Source organism: Lutra lutra, chromosome 13 (genome assembly GCF_902655055.1).
Source record: "Lutra lutra chromosome 13, mLutLut1.2, whole genome shotgun sequence".
In the NCBI taxonomy this organism is placed as follows: domain Eukaryota; kingdom Metazoa; phylum Chordata; class Mammalia; order Carnivora; family Mustelidae; genus Lutra; species Lutra lutra.
In genome coordinates this window covers 28,594,300-28,614,170 of record NC_062290.1, presented here as the reverse complement: position 1 = coordinate 28,614,170, position 19,871 = coordinate 28,594,300, and positions in this window count along the sequence as shown.

The following is a 19,871-nucleotide window of genomic DNA, read 5'->3' as shown; positions in this document are numbered from 1 at the left end:
GGAAAAGATATTTGAAAACGACATATCAGATAAAGGGCTAGTGTCCAAAATCTATAAAGAACTTAGCAAACTCAACACCCAAAGAACAAATAATCCAATCAAGAAATGGGCAGATGACATGAACAGGCATTTCTGCAAAGAAGACATCCAGATGGCCAACAGACACATGAAAAAGTGCTCCACATCACTCAGCATCAGGGAAATACAAATCAAAACCACAATGAGATATCACCTCACCCCAGTCAGAATGGCTAAAATTAACAAGTCAGGAAATGACAAATGCTGACGAGGATGCGGAGAAAGGGAAACGCTCCTACACTGTTGGTGGGAATGCAAGCTGGTGCAACCACTCTGGAAAACAGCGTGGAGGTTCCTCAAAAAGTTGAAAATAGAATTACCCTATGACCCAGCAATCACACTACTGGGTATTTACCCTAAAGATACAAACGTAGTGATCCGAAGGGGCACGTGCACCCGAATGTTTATAGCAGCAATGTCTACATTAGCCAAGCTATGGAAAGAATCTAAATATCCATCAACAGATGAATGGATAAAGAAGAAGTGGTATATATACACAATGGAATACTATGCAGCCATCAAAAGAAATGAAATCTTGCCATTTGCGACGATGTGGATGGAACTAGAAGGTATCATGGTTAGTGAAATAAGTCAATCAGAGAAAGACAACTATCGTATGATCTCTCTGATATGAGGAAGTGGAGATGCAACATGGGGGTTTGGGGAGTAGGCAAAGAATAAATGAAACAAGATTGGATTGGGAGGGAGACAAACCATAAGTGACTCTTAATCTTACAAAACAGACTAAGGATTGCTGCGGGGAGGGTGGTCGGGAGAGGGGTTGGGGTTATGGACATTGGGGAGGGTATGTTCTATGGTGAGTGCTATGAACCGTGTAAACCTGGTGATTCACAGACCTGTACCCCTGCAGATAAAAATACATTATATGTTTATAAAAAAAAAACCTCAAAAAATAAATAAAAGGGCATATGTTGGCTAGAAAAAAAAGAGATGCAGTGATGAGACCTGATGAGAACCACAGTGTTTTATATTTGAAAAGGTCATGGAGACCATCTAGAAAACTGTACAAGCTGCATTATTTTAACAAAGTAGTACAGATCCATCAAGGCCCACGGAACTTGAAAAGTCCCCACACCAGAAAGAAATTTGGACTAACAGCTGATTGCCCTGACACTCATTTCTGTACATTCTCCTCCTCATCAAATAATGATTTTTCCAGTGTGCAAAGTCTTTACAAAGTCTTTTTTTGTTTGTTTGTTTTTTGTTCTTTATGATATTAGATGCAGAACTTCTTATAAGCAATGATCCCAAGATGCCTTAATGATATTTTAAGTGAACTCAAGGCATTACAAAAAATTAGGAATTTTCTAGGATGCTCTAGAAAGGAGATCTTTAATAAAAATCTATGTGACTATGCCTAAGAATTTCTGTTACTATAGCTTTCTAAGATCACCTGAGCTCCTTAGGGTGAAATTCCTTGACTTCTGGCCTTGTGATCTTTATAAATACTTACTATCCATTTCTTTTCTCCAATTTTCGCTGGCTGTTCTTTTAATTGTCATAAGTTTCATTTACGTTTGTGAAACTTTGAGAGTGGTGGAGTGAAACACAATGTAATAAGGAAATTTCAGCACCTCAATTTTGTGGGATGGTTGTGTTAATGGCAAAACTATCTTATTTTGAAAACAATACTTTTGTACATGATTAATATTTTTTAATAAAAGCATTTGCAAATAAACTCACAATTCTTATTTCCATTGTGTGTGTTCCTTTCCCTTTTACAGAAATCTTTGTACAGAGTAATTTTTAGGAGTAAATACAGCTAATTCCCCCTCCATGCACACATTTCAGAATGAGAAAGGTACTAGAGTCACGAGCTGAATGTTCAACAGCAATTTTTGTGTTTATGATGTGGGATGGAAAGAAATAGAAATTAAACCTCTCTTCTTTCCACAAGCCACATGCAGACTGGCTCCAAGTGAAGGGTTTTCACACAGGCCAGTTTCTGTACTATGAATTTACCCACTTTCCAACCAGTCCTGAAAGATATTTTAGTCTCAGCATCTGGTCGAAGCCATCTCTCAAGCACAAGTGCATCACTGTGCCAGCCGTGAGGCTGTTTTATTTGATGAGGACCACAGCTGTCTGGCAGATAGACTCTGTTTGGATTTCCCAAACCTCCTAGAGGTGAAGGAAGGTTTGCTGACTGTGGTCAGGAAGGTCCCAATTATGAATGATTCCCTAACCAAGTGTTGAAACACTGTACTTTGTAATTAAAATGCAAAACACACAAACTGCCAAACCTAGAAAATTTTTTTCAGGAATTTTCCTTGAAAGTTTGGTTTCTCACTTCCTTCAAATATCTTCTCTCTAAATCTATTTTATTTCCTTTGCTCTTCCATAAACAAAATGATCTCATCTGATTCCTTTGATTGGTTCTGTTTCTCAAGAGATATGGATATGGGAACACCTGGGTGGCTTGGTCTGTTGGGTGTCTGCCTTCAGCTTGGGTCATGGTCTCAAGATCCTGGCATAGAGCCCTGATTTCCCTGCTGAGCAGAAATCCTGCTTCTCCTATTCCCCACCCCCTCATGCTCTTTCTTCTTATCTCTCTCTCAAATAAGTAAATTTTTATTTTAAAAAAGAAATATGGATGATATATATAATATTAATTAATAATTACATTATATATAAAATAATATATAATCAATAATAATCTATATAAATAAAATATATTTCAGGGGCTTACTTTTTTTCTCAAATATCTCAAATCCTGTCCTCATTCTACTTTGCTGCTGCTGCGCAAACTGTGCTACCAGGAAAATGAAAGAAAAGACGACTAGAGAAAGCAATTTTTTCTTTTAATCTGGTAAAATTTTCTCTGTGTATTGTAAGACCCTGTTATTGGTTGAGTACAAGTTTAGAACATAATGCTTCTGTTACTGGGTCATACAAGTTTAGAGCATAATCTTTCTTGTTTAAAGTGTATGTTGTCTGCTAGTTAATATAGCAACTTTCTTCTAGTTGGTAGTATTTGCCTGCTACATTTTTTTTCTGTATATATTTTTTCAACCTCTCCATGTCTTTCTCTTTTCCTTCCACATAGCTGAATTAGAGGGGGTCAGGGCAGGAGACCAATGTGGGTCAAACAGTAGAGAAAGACAGAACTGAGATAAACAAAAGAAAGGACAAAATGCATTGCACTTAAAAAAGTACCTATTGCATTCTAATTGTGCAAATGGATCTACACATCTGGACACACACACACACACACACACACAATATTTAAAGAAGAAAAAGAAAGGAAAACTTTCCTTCATTAAATACCCTATAGACAAAGTCAAATAACTTATCAAACTAGGAAAAAATACCTTTAATATGTGTAAAGGACTTATAAAGAATGCCTATAATTAGATAAGAAGATAATCAACTCATTAGGGAAAAAAAAGAGCAAAAGATATGAATAGGCAATTCATAGAAGAAGAAATGTAAAACACCAATAAATGCATATTTAAATGTTCAACCCTACTAGTAACTAAGGAAATGCAAATTAAAATGAGCTTTTAGTTTTCACCAGTTAGAGTAGACTATATTTCAAAATTAGATATAATTAGATAAAATTATATATTGATAAGGGCATAGGGGAAGGTACCTCTCCCTATAAATGATATAGCTGGTCAGGATTTAATTTTTTACTGCCTTTTTGTAAGGCACTTTGCCAAACCTTTTAAGTTTGCATTTATCTTTTGAGCCAAAAATCTCACTGATTGGTCAAGAGAAAGATAGCCACATGTGTGTAAAGGAGGCATGTAAAAAACTTTTCCCTGGTGGTATTTTATGGAATTGTTAAAAAAAAAAAAAAACTAACCTTGTAATTCCACTAATGAGGTAATAATTTCAAATCTATTCTCTGGAGTATTATGCAGCAGTTTTTTAAATGTAAGAAATTCATACTTAACATTAACAGAACTACCTAAAGACCTTGGCTAATTAAAAATGTCCACAAAAGTAAAGAATTATTCTATTTATATAAACAATATAAATTTGAAACAAAAATACTTACTCATATAGTTTCATATGTAAATAGAAAAAGTTGAGTGGATACACACTAAATTCACAGAAAGCATACACACTAAATTCACAGAAAGCATCATGTGCAATAAAAGAACTGGGAATGGGGCTGCCTGGGTGGCTCAGTGGGTTAAACCTCTGCCTTCAGCTCAGGTCATGGTCTCAGGGTCCTGGGATCGAGTCCCACATCGGGCTCTCTGCTAGGCAGGGAGCCTGCTTCCTCCTCTCTCTCTCTCTCTGTCAAATAAATAAAATCTTAAAAAAAAAAAGAACTGGGAATGGAGGTACTGTTTTTAGGGTAACTAGTTGTATCTACATTATTTCTGTTTCTTCAAACCAGAAATAAATTTATATTTTACTGTGTATTTAAAATAATTGTTCTTAAAAAGAGATGATTTTACATTTGACTAATGGCTGAATTTTTAGTATGATTTGATTTCACTATTTATTTATTTTTTTTAAAAGATTTTATTTATTTGACAGAGAGATCACAAGTAGGCAGAGAGGCAGGCAGAGAGAGAGAGGGAGAAGCAGGCTCCCTGCTGAGCAGAGAGCCAGATGCCAGGCTTGATCCCAGAACCCTGGGATCATGACCTGAGCCAAAGGCAGAGGCTTAATCCACTGAGCCACCCAGGTGCCCCTGATTTCACTGTTTAGATTAGTTGGATTATAGCTTTTTTTAAAATTATTTTTTCTTTCTCTTTTTTTATAATTTTATTTTATTTTATTTTTTCAGTGTTCCAAGATTCATTGTTTATGTGCCATACCCAGTGCTCCAGGCAATACATGCTCTCCATAATACCCACCACCAGGCTCACCCATCCCCCGACCCCAATCCCCTCCAAAACCCTCAGTTTGTTTCTCAGAGCCCACAGTCTCTCATGGTTTGTCTCCCCCTCCAATTGTCCCCAACTCCCTTCACCTCTTCATCTCCCCATGTCCTCCATCTTATTCCTTATCCTCCACTAGTGTGAAACCATATGATAATTGACTCTTCCTGCTTGACTTATTTCACTCAGCATAATCTCCTCCAGTCCCATCCACGTTGATACAAAAGTTGGGTATTCATCCTTTCTGATGGAGGCGTAATACTCCATTGTATATATGGACCATATCTTCTTTATCCATTTGTCCATTGAAGGGCATCTTGGTTCTTTCCACAGTTTGGCAACTGTGGCCATTGCTGCTATGAACTTTGGGGTACAGATGGCCCTTCTGTTCACTACATCTGTATCCTTGGGTTAATTAATGTAAAGATGAAATTCTCTAAACTTACAGGATGAGGCTAGCACATGCAAAATTTTTTGGTTGACAAGTGTGCAAAGCAACTTTAAAATTAACTTCAGCCTTAAGGAAGAAACTTTATGTCTGGAATGAAATCAACAATTAAGAGCCGTGAGCAAGTCTCTTTTCTTTGACACAGGGAACACTGATGCCCCTTTTAGTCAAAATCACGAGAGATTCTTAGTAGACACCACTAACACACAGAATGTGGATGGGATGATCTGGAACAGTTCTTACTAGATCTTACTCTTCCAGAACACAAGGCTCTTTTTCTTTTGAGTATGTCATGTATTTGGCTAGGTACTGCAAACCTGGTACCCATAGAATAGGGTCTAATTCTATAAAAAACATCATGATCTTTAGGATTATAAACTATAGTGAGGGCTAAACCCTACAAATCATGTGATAAATTTTAATTTTGCTTTAAAAATATGAGGCTTTAAAAAAATTAAACTCTGAAACTCTGAGCTTCCATGGACTGTAGTTCAATCCGTCACTTTGGAAATGAAGGAACTGAGAAGCAGAGGGGTTAAGTATCTCACCCAAGGTCACTCAGTGACCTTGGCAGTGAGTCTTAAATTCACCAGGTACACAGTGGCCCCAAACGAATCACCACTGTAGCCTCTCTCAGGACTTCGGGGCTCTTCAGCTGCTGCTCATCGGAGAGACCGATCTAGAGCCACATGCTTACCTCATGATAATCTTGGAGAATGATCAGTTCTGGGCCATTTAGGTAGACCCCCCAGCTATAACTGTGTATTTATGGAGAACTCCAGAAGTTATTGTTTATTGTTCTCCAGGCTATCTTGACCTCGTACTGCCTGAATTCTATTTTCAAGTAAGATTTTTAAGCCATTATCCCTTTGAACAAAGAAGAGATTAAACTCTCAATGCATAGAGATTCTAAGGATACACATCTCTATAAAATGTGGAAATTTAGAATGAAGGCTCTTGGATACTTATTAATAAGTATCTCTAACAATCTTGAGTTCCACAATTCTAATAGCAAAGATGAAATGAGGGTAAATCATTGATCTTTATGTTTATTGAATTTCCTGGGTTGACCTGGGCTGGCAATGTTATTTTAGTTTGTCTACAATGCACAAAACCTTTTTGTAACTGAAATAGGATCTCCCCCTCCCTTCCCCCATTTCCTTTGTTCCTCTCCCCCCTTAAGCACACGTGTGCACGCGCGCACACACACACACACACACACACACATTATCTCCAAAGAAAGAACAAAAATAAGACCTGGAAACTCAAAACACATTGTCATCTTTCTGCTGAAATTATACCCACCAACACAGAGCATTTCTACCTTTACCCTCCCTTCCTCCCACTTTGCGCAGTATAGTCCAGGGAGATTGATAAGGTTGGAGACCCAGGCTAGCAGGCCCATTTATGACGGTCAGACTCCATTACTGGCTGAGCTGAGGACACATCTGGAACCCATTTCCTGCCAGGAGGAACGGTGGATGGCGAGCAGTAGTCAGCATTCGGCTGCGCCTCTCCTGTCTGGCTGTCAGCTGCCTCTCCTGGCCAGAGCCTGAGAACGTGGCTGCTAGTGAAAGTGTTTATGTGTTTATGTGACCACAGGTATGTGCCTTCGGTGACAGATCTCCTGTCCCATGTCGTGTGTCCTGGCAGGCAAGTGGAACATGGGGGACAGCCAGAGGGAGTGCCCCTGAGGTTGCGATGTCACCGCCAGGAGATGGAGTGCCCTTGGGTGTGGAACGTGGGGTTTGGGAGAATGATCAGTGGCTTTTCTTCCGGTTTGGGGCTGGATGTGGCATTTGGGAATGACCCTTTCTCTGCTGTTAAATTTAGTTATGATTTTGTCCAATATTGGGGAGTAGGAAGATGGCCTGTCTTACAAGAGACAAATCACTCTCTGCTTGGAGAATGGATTTTCTGAGTGTAATAGCCACCCCTTGGCAGTGCCATGACCATGGTCAGGGAAAGGGGAGGGTCCTCCTCTCTACCTGTCAGAGAACTCAGAGCCCTGAGATCAGTGAGCCTGGGGAGGAAGCTTCCACAGATTAAGACAGCATCTGTGACATCTGTGAGGAGCCCAGTCACAGTAGGAATGTTCGATCCCCTTCTGAATGTTCCAGGAAGGCAAGAGGCTGTGGAAAAACATTTAAAGGGTACTGAGTGCTATGCTAGGCAACCTGAAGAATACCAAAGTGATGTATTCACAGTGTTTGTTGTTATTCAGTTGTGTTTGTTGCTTTTTATTTTGAGACGCTTCAAGCTCAGTGGGGAGATAAGGTTAAAAACAATAAGTCTCCTTCACGGCTTTCCTCAGTTGTGCATGTCCTCTGGGGGTGTGTCATCGGTTTGCTACGGGTTGTCCCCTTCTTATTACCTAAGTTTTCCATTTCCTAGATTCCAGTTTTCCTGGTTGTACAGACATCCCTTGGTGGTTGAACTCATACAATCTGTGGACCTCTCCCTCTTGTTCCAAGGTGCCTGGCGATGCAGCGTCCCATGGTGAATCCACCACCATCCTCTTCGTATCTACACTTTTTGATCACCTACCTGGTAGCCTGAGTTAAAAATCTGAGACATTTTTGACAGTCCCTTCTTTCTCAATCTAAAATATGGTCCACAAGTACCACCCTTCTGACTTCTGTTTTTGAATATTCCCTGAATGCACGGTCTCTCCTCCATTTCCAAAGCTTCCCTTTAGGTATCCTGCATTTCTCCCTGGACTGTCAAAGATGCCTGGAATGCACAGCACTGTGAGAACAAATGCTCCCATTTCATTAGAGAGATATTTTGTAACATCCCCTTTAGCACCCCAAAATGAAATTCATAAATAATTTGTAATTTACCTAAAAACGTATTTTAAAAATTCATATAAAGCTCAAACGTTGATGTAAAGGGAAAATACGATTAGAGAAATTTGTGCTAGCTTAATACACGCTTCAGTACATGAAGGCTTGGAAGAATTAAGGTAGAATTAGGTGGTCAGTGACTGTACCCATGTGAAGAATCATCAGGAATGTGACAGCTGTCAGTGCAGCCCACTCCCCGATGCATGTTCTAGAAGTGGTTCAGATATTGAGAATCATGCTGCTGTTAGGCACATAACAGTAAGGTGAAGTACTCGTGGCAAATTTCTCCCCCCATAGATGTCAAGTTTGCATTCCTAGAAAATTCAGTGTGTATTAAAATGATGCCAAAAAGTGTTTTTGTTCTTATATGTAAATGTTTAAAAGGACATTTGAAAATGCTGTAGGACACAGGACACAGTTCTTAATGATCCCAGCATTATAGGACCATTGGCATCCCAGTCTGCTTCCACTCACTGCCAAAAGTGCCCCACATCCTTGCAACAGCCAAGAAACTCCTCCACAACTTTCCAGAGCATACCCTGGAAGTTGATAGGTGTCCACTTCTACTGGGAGTCACTACAGAATCTTAATTTACTTCCATTAATTTTTACTTAAAGGCAATCTACCTTTCCTTGTAAAAAATGAAGATATGACAGGTGAATCTAAATTTCCTTTGACTTCCACTCCCACACTGGTCTCCCTCGCTGAGTCATCCGCAGGGATAACCATGGTCAATTGCTTGGTATTATTATTCTAGAACAATTATTATCTATTGACCTACAATTTGTGTTGCCCTAGAATATAAAGGGTACCTGTTATGAGTTGACTGTGTCCCCTGAAAATTCACACGTTGAAGTCTTAGTCTTTATTTAGGAATAGGATCGTTTAGAGAAATAATTAGTTAGGTTAAAATGAGGTCATGCTGGAGTAAGGTGGACCTCTAATTCAATATGGCTGGTATTCTTAAAAAAAGGGGACATTTGGACACAGACACAGCACACAGGCGGAATGCCCTGTGAAAGGAAGGCAGAGATGGGGTGGTGCTTTATAAACCAAAGATTGCCAGCTGACCAGCAGAACAGAGGAGAGAGGCCTGGGACAGATTCTTCTCATCGCTCCCAGGGGAAACCAGCCCTGCGGACACTCCTATCGTAGACTTCAGTCTCCAGCACTGTGAGATACTACAATTCTGTTGCTTCTTCATGGCAGCCTTAGCAAATTCATAGAGTACCATTCTGTGTCTCCGAGCATTAGGTAACAGATGAGAAACCATCAGAATTAAATCAGGCTGAAGAGGAGTGAGGCCTGGGGCTCCTACAGGTTGGATGACCCCCACCTCTGTGGCACTGTCAGCGGGCCTGGAACCCAAAGGCTAAGCGCACTGTGAGAGGAAGATGCTTGTGTGCAAACCGTGCCTTGCCTAGGAGTCCCAGCTCGCGGCAAAGGACTCATCTATTAATTCAGATTGGCAATCAAATTCTATCAAAGAAGAAAAGTTGCAATCAGTCTTGAGCCTTTTTTCAAGTAGTAGATTTGTTTGAGAAATGAAAATAATGAGTAACTCAAACTGTAGCCGGGAGTGTGCAGACTTTTAACTGGCTGCGGTTTATAGCCCGTGTGACTGGGAGAAATGCGATCTCTGTCTCATTCTAGACCCTTCTCTACACCTTGCTAAGTGTGCATGATGAAATGGGCTCGATTATACAGTTTGAAATTTAGAGCATGACATACTACTGATGGAAATGAAACCAGCAGTTCAAAATCACCGGCCCTGAAAGAAAAAGCAGACCTTATAATATCCAGTTTCAAAAAGCAATGCATTTAAAAATAATTTGCAAACTGGAAAGGCAATTAAAAGGGTCCTTTTACTGTACTATGCCATGTGTCACAAACTTTAAGGTTTGAGAGTTGCTCATTGCATCTAAGATTTAGCCAAAGACATTTGGCTTCAGCGAAAAGTAGGAAAAGCACTGGTAAAATGATCATAGTCCGTGTAATGCTTTGGATCCTTTCAATGATCACAGATTCTTTGGACATGGGCCTTGTGGAATATGCCTCTTTTGCAGTATTTCACCTTGAAATATTTACGGGAATGCTTCTGTATACTTTAAAAATTTTATTTTCTAAATGGAAATTTCTGAATATCAAAATATCAAGTATATTATATTTTGAATATCAAAAATATTGTTAATTTTCTAAAATTGTGTAAGCTAACAGACACCTGCCTGTATTATTTTGTTCTTCACTCAAAACGAAGTATGTTAGTGTACAGACAATAGAGATGTACATATTATTATAGAATTATAGAATTCTACAATTCTATAGAATTGTAGAATTCTGTATTATAGAATTATACAATTATCCACACAGGTGCCCAATATAATAGAGATGCAAACTTATCTATCTTATTTCTGTCAATGTGTGTGAAATTGGCAGTTTTTAAATTAAGATAAGAACACTCCTTTTTTGTATATGAGTTTGTTTCTGGCTTTTCTGATGTCTTTTAACAGTGCAGAGATTACCAAAGTGCTTAGTATTTCTCTTATCCCTATTTGCCATTAATGAAATTAGAATAAGTAAAGCAATTTTGTCATTCAGCAAGATAATTACATAGCGCTGAAAGGAGCATTAAATATTATATCCAGTTTAGCTGTCTGAAAGGAATGATCACTTCTGTCTTGTGACACCATTTAAGGTCTTTGAGAGGGTGACAGGGACAGACAGACAAACCCCACTCCTGCTGTAGCAGTTTTCTGTGCAGTGTCCTTTACTCAAAGCTCTTTGTGTCTTTATTGACCTTCATAACCACAATTAACTCTCCTCGAAGCCCTTGAGTGCTTTCTGAGTAACGAACGTGTTTAACGATTCAGGGTGAGCTCACCATCGGGCTTCTTTTCCCTGACATCCTCAAACCTCCTTGCTTTCTCTCGTCCCTCTGCCTGCAACGTTCTTCCACTTTCTCCTTCTACGCCTTCAGCGACTTCTCAGTCTCTGCCTCAGGGAACCGTTCTGGGTCTTCTGCTTTCCAGGTGGGACCTCCTGACATCCACTTGCCCGTGATGCTATGATCTTGCTTTGCACGTCGCTGTTGGAACGTCGCGAGGATCTGCGTGACCATATGACGGATGCCTGTCTCTACCCTCAGTCTGTAAGCTCCATGGGCACATGGGCTTTTTTTTTATTTTGTTCACTTCATGCCTAATGGAGTGTCTGGCCCATAGCGGGCAATTACTACATTTATAAATATACTTAATAAACATTGGTGAGTTGATGGATGAAGGACGATGTTATGAAGTATTTTTGGCTTAAAAGCCTTGTGTTAAGAGATTTACTATCATAAAAAAAGATATTTTGCCAAATACCCACTTGTGCCACTCAAAAACTGGCCATGTGCTCCGTAGATGGACCACAGACCTGTCCTTGGGCTTGAGGGCAGAGCGTATGGGGTGCTTTTACCAAGAGCACCTCTAGGGGCGCCTGGGGGCTCAGACGGTTAAGAGGGTGCCTTCAGCTTAGGTCATGGTCCCAGGAGTGGGATCAAACCCTGCATCGGGCTCCCTGCTCAGTGGGGAGTCTGCCTCTCCCTCTCCCTCTACTGTTTCCCCGCTTATGCTCTCTGAGTCTCTCTGTTAAATAAATAAATAAAATCTAAAAAAAAAAAAAAAAAGAGGGGCACCTGGATGGCTCAGTGGGTTAAGCCTCTGCCTTCGGCTCAGGTCATGATCTCAGGGTCCTGGGATCAAGCCCCACATGGGGCTCTCTGCTCAGCGGGAGCCTGCTTCCCTCTCACTCTCTGCCTGCCTCTCTGCCTACTTGTGATCTCTGTCTGTCAAATGAATAAATAAAATCTTAAAAAAAAAAAAAAGAGCACTTCCAGATAGAAGGAGCACATTCTTTCAGTAGCTGTGATTAAGGCCTCCTAGAAAAGGGAGCTCAGATGGGTCTTGCATATTCTTTATGCATTCGAGAGCATGCACTGGGCTGCTTATTATACATTAGGTCATGACAGGGACAGGGGCAGATGTTTTCTGTGCCGTTGTTCAGCCAGGAGTCTCACACACCGGTCCTCAGATGGTTAGGCTCAGAGTCACAGGGGGCCGATTAAAACAGCCCCACAGCCTGCCTTGCAGACAGTCCAAAATCAAATATTGTACAGCAGGACTGTGGAAATTTCAAACTGGCAGAATTCTGTCTGTCATTCTAACATCAGGGTTTGAGGAGGCCAAGGAGAAACCTCTGTGAACTCAGTGTCCCTTCTGCTGCTTCTGGGTTAGGTTGAAGCCAAATTGCCCAGAATGCTAGTTAGACGTCCTCTCATTCTTAGGTACCTACTGTTCACCGAGGCAGCAAAGTAGCTTATAATTACTCCGTGTGTCATCTGGTCTGTTACAACAGCTGCTTGCACGTGGGTATCTGGAGTGCTAGGTCTGGTGACAGCAGATTCAGGGAGATCATCATGGCCTGGGGGGGTTAACAGAGGCATCTCTCTCTCTTTTTTTTTTCCTAAAGATTTATTTACTTATTTGACAGAGAGAGACAGCGCGAGAGGGAACACAAACAGGGGGAGTAGGAGAAGGAGAAGCAGGCTTCCGGCCAAGCAGCGAGTCTGACATGGGGCTTGATCCCAGGATCCTGGGATCATGACCTGAGCCGAAGGCAGACGCTTAATGACTGAGCCACCCAGGCGCCCCAAACAGAGGCATCTCTTAACCAATGGCCTGAGATGCATGATACCGAGTGTTTCACACCACCGCTCTTGGCTAGTAAAATAAAGACTCAAATCTCTTGGCCGTAGGCTGAGAGGGCAACATGAGAAACTGTCAATTTCCTTAAATAGCGTCAGTTATTTAATAAGCACTTAAATACTGTGCTTCCCATTAGTAGTATTAATTGGGAAACTGATAATGATATTTTTGAACCACAAAAGAGAGCATTGGATTTGAAGTCTTCCAAAGTCCCTGCCCCTTTTATTCCCCAAGTGACTGAGAGTATAGAATAAAGGTAATAAGACTAAGCTCACCCAAAGGTGCACTATGTGAGAGGAAATGCTAGGGACATTTCTACAATGTCCTCAGTCCTGCTGATAACACCCACTAGAACATCACGTCAGCCATGGTCCCAGCAGGAAATAAAAGTTTACCTGGATGGTCCAAGTAAAGAGACTTAATGAAGGCACTTCTTGTAGAGAAGAAAGACCAGGCAAAAGCAAGAGTAATCCAGACACCTAAAGATGTGTAACAGGAGGAAGCCATTACCATGTCCCTCAGGACTACTGGAGCATGGAAAGGAACAGAGACTTTGGAGCCCCCTGAGAGCTGGAAGCCGGAAGGACATGGCTACTCTAGCTGTGACTGTAGTCATGGAGAGACGTAGATATTGCCAGAGATGTGGCACCAAACAGGGAGGAAACAGAGAATAAATACTCTAACCATCCTCGTCTCCCACTCACCAGGCTACTGATAGCGCCCCATTGGCTGAACCCACGCAGAAATCAGTCAGAAGCAAGCCCCAATCAGGGGAGCCCAGGGTTTGAGCCACAGAGAGAAAGGCTGAGAGTAGCTCACCGGAAGGGGTGGGAAGTGAAGAACAAGGGCACCCACACTCTGTTCTGATGAGTATATGGAGAATAGTCCCCTTTTGAGAAAACTTCTTAGGTCATACACTAAGCACACAGAACGAGATGACAGCTGTTCAATTGTAGAACACTGTCTTTGATCTATCTCATAAGAAAAGGCATGAAAATAAGCCAGAATTGGAAAAGCACTGAAAAGGTTAAAACTTGTTAAATATCATTGAAAACGCTTTTGTATTATTTTTTTAACCTGTCTTGTTTCAAAATATGTTTGAAATAGATGTATCATTGTCACATCCATTCATTTTTCTCTTAAGAAGCTTTATCTCTCTTGCTATTTTTCTCTCTATCACCATTCTAACTCAAGAACGTTTTTCCTATAGGAAGGCAGGAAATGGAGAAAATTCAAAGAAAGAAATAATACAAGATTTTTTTTGAGGTACTTTGACACTCATTTCAAATGCTGATCTGAGTATATCATAAGCTGTAAGGTGTATACCTTTTAATATATTTGTTATGACTCTAAAAAATGAAAGAGGCTACTTACCTATCCATAGTTCAGGGGTGAGAGGGGTGGCTTTTGCCATTTCTAATCAATAGTATGTCTGTGTTATGTGGTTGGTCTTTCATTTGGCAACCTATAGCCAATCCTTAATTTCTTAGGATGATACAGGAATTTGATGTCAAAATTATTGAGGGGTGGCAAAGCACTAAGATTTGCATGGTCTGTGAGTGGGGGAAATGAGTGGTTTGGAGGCTACTTTGATGGTATACAAAGAAAGATCCAAGGGAGGGGTTGACTGTTAGTGTTCTCTTCCCGTTAGGATTGAGGTAATTGGTGAAGTTCAAAGCCCAAGCCCTTTATAGAAAGTCCTCCAAGCAGGCTAATCTTTTGGGATGACTACTTTGGACACATTGACTGTATTGTTAGGATATCTGAGCTCTGTCCAAGTCAGACAGATGCCAAGGCTCCTATCTGATGGGCTGTGAATTTTTGTGCCCTTTTTTAAAGCACTTGACATGGTTTTCCAGTTATGTCCTCACACTCTAATAATCAGGGCTGATTTCCTAAGTAGAGAAATCCCTTTGCTAAAATGCTGCATTCAGGGGTGCCTGGGTGGCTCAGTGGGTTAAAGCCTCTGCCTTCGGCTCAGGTCATGATCCCAGAGTCCTGGGATCGAGCCCTGCATCGGGCTCTCTGCTCTGTGGAGAGCCCGTTTCCTCCTCTTTCTCTGCCTGCCTCTCTGCCTACTTGTGATCTCTGTCTGTCAAATAAATAAATAAAATTAAAAAAAAATAAAATAAAATGCTGCATTCACATTAATATGAGTATACTTGTGCTACCAAATCAAAGCTGCTGAAATCTTCTCTTTAGAGATATGTTAGCTCTCTCCAAGCATTAGATCCCAAATAGGAACAGTTGGGGAGAGATCACTAGGTTTTAAGGCAGAGAACTGAGTGATGGGGACATAATGAATCCTAAAACTTTATTTCATTCTGTAGTGTGTGGGTATCACAGATGGCATGTGCTTCCTAATATTTTCCTTTCTCCCTTTTAACTATTTTGATGCATTTTTATAGAATTTTTATAGTCTCAGTGAGATATAGTAGGGTAAGCCCAAAGTTTAAGGCCAGAAAACACCGATTTCAAGTTTTCTTGATGGTGACCACCAAGAGGCAAGTCATGTAGCCTCCATGGGTCTTACTTTCTTTGTAAAATAGAACTGTGATGCACCATGGGCTTTACCAGACTCAGGCATTGGGAATCAAGAAACCAGTTCTAGAAAGTACTGAACTTTCCTTGGTTCTGGTGAAAAGGCCCCATTGATCCACAGCAAAAGAGTGTGAGATGATCAGAACCAAGTCATCAGCCTCAGACAAATTTTTCCCAGTTCCAAACCCTTTTTCAGATTTTGATATTTAGGGCATAAAGTCCCAAAGCCTTGGTGTAATGCCTGAACACTTTGTTTTCCAGCCACACCTGCTCTTCCACTGCAGCCGGACAGGCAGCAGCTCCTTCAGCCACATGCTCACTCCACGGTTTCCCCATCTCCCCTCAAAATAGCCCATGCTTTCCCTGTTGTCAAGAACAGCCTCTCGTTTCTCCTTTGCCCATCTAATTTCTACCCACTGCTTCTGCAACCTTGCATTAGTTCACCTGCCCAGCTGCTCGTTTCTTGAGGATCACGTTTCATGTAGGGAAGAGAGAAGAATCAATGCACACAGTGTACTCAAGGAATGCTCTGTCTCTCATCTTAGTTTGTGCTCACACCCACCCTACAGTAGATGTTATCCCCTTATTTTACTTATGAGAAAGCCAAGGTCCGGTGAGGCTAAGTAACTCGGCCGAGGTCACATGGTATTAAGTGTCCCACTTAAACCCAGGTCTGGACAGTACTTCTTGCTGGTTCCTTATGGGAGATGCACTGCTCTTTCCTAATCTTGATTAAGTAAGCAGCTACTTATTTACTGATACAGCTTGAGAGGCCTTCAAACCTTTTCCAACATCCACTGGTTAATCAGAGGCCATGAGTTCCTTTGTAAATATTTGGCAATAAAAAGATGCCTGCACATGATATTCAGGCAGTTTTCACTTTTTCTAATCAGGTAAAGGATTTGAGATTCTTTTCCTTAAACTCCGTAAGGGAGGAATGGTTAATTTTGTTCATATTTCAACCTAATGAGTTGTTAGGGTATACTTAGAACGATCTGGCAGTCACAGTTCAGAGAAATAAATTCCACATAATTTTATTACTAATGTAATTTTTTTAGAATTTAATTAGCTATGCCCAATTTTTAAAATGTCTAGAGTGAAGTTGGCCCCATGGAAGCAGGTGGGCTGCCCCTGGCTCCGGCTGAGCTTTGGGAGGAAGGGCATTTTAGACCTTCTTCTGGAGAAAATAATCTCACACCAGGCTATACCTGCACCAGAGGAGAAGTTACCAAACCCTACCAAACCCTGACACTCTGTCAGACACTCCCAGAGATCTGAAACCATGATGGCTAAGGTATTTTTTTTTCCCCTTCTTCTTCTTCTTTAAAGCTGTCTGAGGTGATGATGACTCATTGCAAGATTAATGCATTTCACCTTTCACCAAAGTTGCAGCCAAAATATTTTTCCACATTTATGACTCACCCTTTTCCCAGGCCTGTTAAATTAATAGGAGTTTAAAGAAAATATACCAGGAACACTGAGGCAGTCCCCCTCATCCACCTGATGAGCACGGGTGTGTCCCAGCAATAACCTGGAGTCTTCTGTGTTTGCCAGGTTCTGGTTGAACTTGGACTTCAGGATTCCATGAGGTTCCAGTGGGAAATGCATGATGATTTTCAGAAAGTTGCCTTTCCAGTTTCAGAGTCATAGTATTTCTCTGGTTGCTATGAAACAAGGGTCTCCTTGATGAGAAAGGGGAGCTGTTAAGAGTCAACCAGAGAAATGTGTTTACTTGTGGTTCATCGCTAGGTCTGAGTCCTTAGAGAGCTTTTCAGTGTGCACTCTGATCTAGCTTGACCATGCCTCCCTATACTTGTCTTCTGCCATTTTCCTACACTATTCTTTGCTTCAGCAAGACCATCCTTTTCATGGAGCTAAAGCCTTGCCACCATACCTTCCCTTAGGATTTCCTTCCTACACCTGTAATCAGAACGTCCTCCCTTCCTTTCATTTATTCCTTAAACTTAACTGTTCCTTAATTCTCTCTTAACCTTCTTTCCTGGCTCAGGTTAAATCCTTTTTTTTGGGTGAAGTCTTCCTTGACAGAAATTGCTTCTCCTTAACTTCTAGAAAAGTCTTCTCTCACTGCTTTTAAGAAACTCTCTTTGCCAGTGATTCTGTAGCTTTACCTCAGTGTATCAATGTGTAGGTTTCTTTATTTACTTAACTTGTGATTCACACCTTTCATCAGTTCTAGATGATTCTCAGGCTTCATTTCTTTGAAAATATTTTCACCTCTTTTTCTTTGTTTCTCAATTGCCTCTTTTTCTGGAACTTTAACTAGATATTGGTTAGACCTTCTTATACTTCTGCCCAACTTTCTTTGTCTCCATCATATTTTCCATCTCTTTCTTTTCTGTGCTTTGTGTAATTTCTTTGCATCTATATTCCAATTTTGACACTGTCTAATCCAAACTTTCCACAGTTTTTTTAAAACAACTTTATTTTGCTGTAATGTATACATATAATTTACATACTTAACTTCAACCATTTTGAAGATTTTATAGGTCAATGACTTTTAGCAAATTTACCTAGTTGTGCAACCATCATCATAATCCAGTTTTAGAACATTTCTATCTCTCCCTGAAATGGCTCATGACCATTTACAGTTAATCCCACAGCCCTAGGAAATCATTAATCTAAATGCCTCTACAGATTGCCTTTTTTGGGTAAATGGAATCATATAGTATGTGGACTTTATGTTTGGTTTCTTTTACTTAGTAAAATGCTTTTGAGCTCCATTTATGTTGTAGCACATATCAGAGGTTTTTCTTTTTCTTACTGAATAGTGTTCCACTGCATGAAAGTTACCACAATTTGTTTATCCATTCATTTGTTCTCCACTGACCTTTCAATGTCAAAGACTACATTTCTTTCAATAAGTTCCACCTGATTTGATTTCAAGTTGGATTGCACAATTGTATTCAATCTGCTTTTTTTCTTATATTTATTACTATAGTTATTTTAAACATGTTTTTAGTTGGTTTCTAATAATTCCCCAAACCTGAAAATCTGAGGAATCTGAATCTGATGTTTTTTGATGGTGTGATTCTTGTCTATTCTGCCTGTGTTTCTTCTTATGTTTGGATTAAGTTCCTATTTTGTGGGAATCTTGTGTGTTCTGAATTGTGGGTCTCCTGGCCAGTACCCAGGATGACCCCTTTTCAGGTTCATTTTCTGGTTCAGAGTTTCTTGGACTTGGTGGTGGTATAAAAATTCTCATAAAAGACTTTTTCTCCTGAACAAGAGTGGAAGAGGAGACAGATGTTTCCTTTTTTCTGGTTTGCTCCCTCCCCCTCTTCCCTGAGAGTATGGTTCTTTGAGTCCCAGCTACATGCCAGTGTCTCAGTTCTGAGTGTTCGACTCAAGCAGTTCCAAATCCTTGACTCCTGGTCTTGAAAGACATTAAAACCAAGAACTTACTTTGTCCTAGGCGTATCCAAGGTACTAGATCCCACTTACCACATGTATTTTCATCTTACCCTTCGTTTTTGGTCCTTAATTTTATTTAGGCATATAATCACATACACATTTTTAAAGTATTTTTTTTTCCTATTCTATATAGAATTTCTGGATGTTTTATAGCATGAAGTTTTTCAGTATCCAGTATTCAGTATTCAGTGTAGTTGGGAACACTATGTGAGCAGTCAGTGGTTATCTTGCTATACAGATATTGGTGTCTTCACATCTGAGTATGTAAATGTACTTTTGTATATGTATTTGTGTATGTACATATATGTATTTGTATATGTATACATGAACTGTCAGTTGCTATGCTAGAAACATGAGCTCACTTATCACTAGACCCGACATTAGTGCCTAAATAGAAGGAACATAGTGGTTTATAGAGATAAACTGTATTTTAAGTTTAAGCAATAGCTTTTAATGGTCACACTGAATATTTCTGTGGATCCATGGTTTTTTGAGCTTTTGACTTGTGGTGTACTCTACAACACAGTAAATTTCAAGGAAGTAAGATCATAGTAATTTTTGGGTTTTGTGGAATGATACAATGGTGTGCATTAAAATTCACAAACACTTTTTTATTCCAAGGGTTGTGTGCCCAGAAGAAGTGTTCTTTTCCAAAGGTGTTAATGCTATGGAACATTGGGTCATCTTGTCTACAGCAGGGAATAGAGAAGTTATTTTCTGACAATCCCTTTCATTTTGAAGTTCCTATTTGAGGAAGAACATAAAAATATCTGACCTTGACAGGAACGAAGGAATCCATTTATTTCTCCAGATTGTCACCTCCAAGTAAAAACAGTCTTGCATGTTAAAAGGAAACTGAAAAATATTTCCTAAAGCCTAATTTGAAAACCTCAGGTACCTGTCTTCAAAGAGGTCTATC